This window comes from Notothenia rossii (genome assembly GCF_949606895.1).
Source record: "Notothenia rossii genome assembly, chromosome: 3".
NCBI classification, from domain to species: Eukaryota; Metazoa; Chordata; class Actinopteri; order Perciformes; family Nototheniidae; genus Notothenia; species Notothenia rossii.
In genome coordinates, this window is record NC_136901.1 from 36307697 (window position 1) to 36312693 (window position 4997).

Genomic DNA, 4997 nt, shown 5'->3' on the forward strand with positions numbered 1-4997 from the left:
TGAACATGCGCCTTCCAGCTGAGTGTATTATCTAGATGGACACCAAGGTACTTATAGGAGCTGACCTGAGTTATGGGTTACCCGTGTAGTTCTTGGCTGATCCCTCACCTTTCTCATGATCATCTATACCACGGAGGGAGAGATCTTGTGTGGAGCTCCAGACCGACGACGATTGATGCCCATTTTCTTCTATTTCCGAATAATCGCACCAACAATTGTCTCCTTCTCACCAAGCTGCTTTCTGATGGTCTTATAGCCAATTCCAGCCCAGGTCTACAATCTTGTCCCTGAGGTATTTCATACAGGTAAGAAGTTGATATTAGGAGTACTTGTTTAAAGTAAGAAGACTGATGTAACCGGTCTGTGAGAGCCAGAATTATTGTTGGTTGCAAGTATGGAGTCAGATTTGGGTCAATATTCTCGCGCGCAAAACAAGCTACTCACGAGCGGAAAATGTGCTTTTACACGCGCATGAAATGACCCTCGCGCGCAGATTAAACCCCCGCGAGCAGAGACAGCCCTCTTGCTCGCTCGCGGGAGTGTCAGCCTCACTCCCTCGCGGAGTCTGTCTGCGCCCGCGTGAAAAGTTTCTCAAACTTTGGGGCGGAGCCACTGGACTTTGATTGACAGCTGCCAGGAAACCTGGAGTTGCCAGGTTTGATAAATGCCTGAACTACCAAGAGCCGAGTGACAGCAGCAATATCAGTTGGACGAGATTGAATGGTAAAGATGCCCATAAAAAACCCTTATATTCGTAAAGTGTACAGCTAATATATATATATATAAATACATTTTATATAAAACTATATTTTTGAGTGGGCTGTATCTGTTGAAAACTGCTAGCTACTGCCTGCTGTATGCACCTCTTACGAAATGAACTATAAATGAACTATAGTATTACTATAGTATACTGTAAGAGTTGTATAGTGTCCTATAGTAAGTTTCTAGTGTTCTGTAGTATTTTTCACCTGCTATCGTATTACTATAGTTTTTTTCTGTAGTGCCATTTTATTAGCTAGCCCTATAATATTTCAATAGTAATACTATGTATCTAGTATCTACTATGTATGGATCTTTGTAGTATTCCTATATTATTTTAAATAGTATAACTATAGTATAATATATATAGTGTTTCATAGTTGTTTTTTAAACACACTATTGACCACTCCTAGTAATATCATGATATTGTCATAGTGAATGCATATTATTACTATAGTGTTTGTCAAAGTACTACTATAGGTTTTTATTTGGTGTTTCGGTCTTAAGACTATATTATTTTAAATAATACTACTAGTATAATATATAGTGTTTCTGTAGTTGTTTTTTGAACACGCTATAGAACACTCCTATAGTAGTAGTATGATATTGTCATAATGAATGAATATTATTAGTGTTTATAAAAGCATTACATTCCTAGAATTAATGTTTCATTTTTTTATATCAAATTAATTGATAGTTCAGGCATTTATCAAACCTGGCCACTCTGGGCTTCCTGGCAGCTGTCAATCAAAGTCCAGTGGCTCCGCCCCAAAGTGTGAGAAGCATATATTGATTGGGTCATTGACCCAAATCTGACTCCACAATAAGCTTAATATGTTGTTATTTATGTAATTAATTCTAGGAGTGTAATGCTTTTACAAACGTTATAGTAATAATATGCATTCACTATGACAATATCATGATATTACTATAGGAGTGTTCTATAGTGTGTTCAAAAAACAACTACAGAAACACTATATATTATACTATAGTTATACTATTTAAAATAACAGCTGTTTTGGTTTGGTTAGGACACATCCTTGGGATTGTGTTTACAAACATTGACCACCGTTCACCAGCCCCCACCCCCCATGTTGCCTATGCTGCAAACTCTTTGTTTAAAACTAATTGGCCATCGGAATGTGTGGATGAGGTCTCCCAAGGGGGATGGTCACATTCCACAGCTCTCCCCCCCCCTCCTGTGATCTCCCAACCCCCAGTCTGTAGGTTTGTGTTCGCATATTTCAGTGTTAATTTTGGCAGCTGTTTTTGATTTAGTCTTAGTCTTTAGACGAAAAATGGTTATTAGTTTTTAGTCACATTTCAGTCATTCCTATCCTTCGTAGTTTTAGTCTAGTTTTAGTCAACGAAAACTCAAAACGTTTTAGTTAACTTTTAGTCGATGAAAAATTACATTTTAGTCAACTTTTATTCAAAATGTGTCTCTATACTCTCTGAATGCTCCGTCCCCGGCAGATCTCTGTGTCCGCTGCAGCATGTCTGTTAGGCCCCGCCCCCCTTCTGGAGTGAAGAGAGCGGAAATAATGATATTGCAAGTTAGAAACGTAAAATGCATTTTGACAGACAAGATGAAAACTTGGGGGAAAATATGCTGCATTTTGAATGTCCGATAGTCCACCATTAACACCTTAGTCTCGTCTCGTCAACGAAAACTAAATATACATTTCGTCATAGTTTTGTATCAATAATCTATTTTTAGCTCGTCATCGTTTCGTCTTAGTCATGTAAAAAAGGTCGTTGACGAACATTTTTCGTCATAGTTTTCGTTGACAAAATTAACACTGGCATATTTAAAATGTCGCACTTTCTGTTGTTTCTATCGCGCATTGCCGGTATGATGCCGGAAATATCAAACATTTAATAAAAGTGAAAAACAATGAACAAGACTTAACGTATTAATAATAATAAATTATATTTATTCCGTTTGGATGTAGGATTTTTGACTTTGTTTAGAGCAGTGATCCTCTCTGCAGCAGAGAGCTATGCGCTGTCAGACCGGACCTAACCCTGAATAATATTATCATCTGAAATGAATCATTATGTCATTCATATTAAATACATATAAGTATTTTTACAACTTGTATTTAGAAATACTCTGTTGTAATTATTGATGCATAAATGTGTTCATCCATTCAATGCGGCATCTGCTATAATGGGGTTAATGTATGATATTAATTAATAATAAAATACATTATAATATATGATAATTACAATTTAGTTTTATTCATTTCTTATTTCATAGTTTCTCATTATTATTATTTTTATTTTTATCGCTCATCTTATTTTTGATTTTATTAATCTGTGTGAATCTGTGCTATCCTGTTTTTCAATCTTACCCTGTTGCTGTTTGAACTACTGAATTTCCCCACGGGGATTAATAAAGGTCCATCTTATCTTATTTTATCTTCTGTATAACTTCATTTACTTCAATCTACTGTACTGTGTAAAAACACCCCAACAATATTACAAAACGTATACTGCATAAAGCAAACTATATACTTTATTTGATCTAAAAAATTAATGTTTTTTCATTATAGTAGCCTGTGAAAACCATAAAAAATAAGTGATGAAATGCTACAGTATTCAGCAAACACAACTGCAGAGCTGCAAACGTTGCAAAAAGACTAGGTTCGACAACACCCAGTTGTCTTTGTGTATTTGTGAATGAAGCGCCATCTCATGGTTAAATCCTGTAATTGAACAAATGGGGACATTTGGCAACGCCCTGTAGCAATTTGGCAACTGCCCCAGCCACTGGGATCCGCTGGGTTTTTGGTTGGGACACACCCATGTGAGTCCTATCTGGAGTGCTACATCTGTAAGCACTCAGTCCTAAATGGCTTGTTGGAGCTCCAAAAAATTTAAATTAATAACTCAAAATAAAACTCCAAACATATTTCATTTTGTTTTTGTAAAGCTCTTTTAGTTTTAAACCTGATGTTTATAAGCGTCTTAGTTTTTGCAACAGTCTGTAAATATAGACAACTTTATAAGAAAATGCACACATTTACCTTTTTCTAGACTAAACACATGTATGATCCTAAGTTAAAACATATGAAGTCATCATGAGGTTGTTAACATCGCAGTTTATCAGTGGATGTTTGCTGGAACCACTTGTAAACAGCGTGTTTCCTGACGGACACACACAGCGTGACTCCGGTCAGGTAGAGACCGGTCTCAAGTCAGCACCGCTGCAGACTCGCTGTTTGAGGGCTTGATAGCCCACTCCCCCTCCACACCGCTCCACATTCGTTGGTTTGGAACAGCCCTCAATATGGCGGACCCTCCGCGTGAACGCGCAAACGGAGGGGTAGGGTGTAGGGGGCGGTTTGGGAATGGGCCTGTGTTTGTGTGAGGAGCTCCACAGATTGGTCCATTGGGTCGTCGTTACGTCACTTGGTTCCTGGAAGAAAAAGAGAAACCTCCAACGAGGCGTTCTGGGGTAACATGTATTTTCTCTGTTAGAGTTTTACTCGCTACAGGGTTTACTTTGAGGCTTTGTGACTCTGCAGACCGTTTACATGCAGAAAAAGCTACATAACACACAAGGGGACGGTAATAACCGGAAAAGCATGACATGGGACCTTTGAGATAGGAAGCAGCATTTTACAGCATGCTATGCATGGAACCGCCTTGAGGGGGTTTCCCGACATGTCGTTGCAGTAAATTAAACAGTGTTTCATGTTGTCGTTGCTGTGTACCTTCTTAATCTTTCAAGAAGTTGCCTGCCTTGCCTGTTCGCAAGGTGCTCCCCTGGTTCCTACATTGTCCATGGGTAAACATACAGTATTTTCTATGTAGAGAGATAGAAGAAGGGAATCTACTGATGCACTACAGCCAACATTAGTTTGTCCAATTTATGTAAGTATGTTTTACTGAGAATATTCTATTTTTTTTTTCTCCAGTCATTGTGCAGTTATAATAGAATATTTATTTCGATATATGACCAGAAGGTGGTGTCAAACTACTTATCTGATACTTTACCTACTCTACACAAATAGTCCTTCTGAAGACTGGCAGCAGGGTCTGATGTCATGTAAATGTAACTCCTAACTAATAACTAAACCATTCACTGCTTATGGTTCACTTCTTAGCTTTGCACTCATGCATGGAAGTGGAAACTTTCAATTTTGACTCCCCACCACATTTAAAACTTCACAGCTACTGAAGTGTTGTGGTATTTATTTATTTCGATCATTATTATGCATTGAGTAATT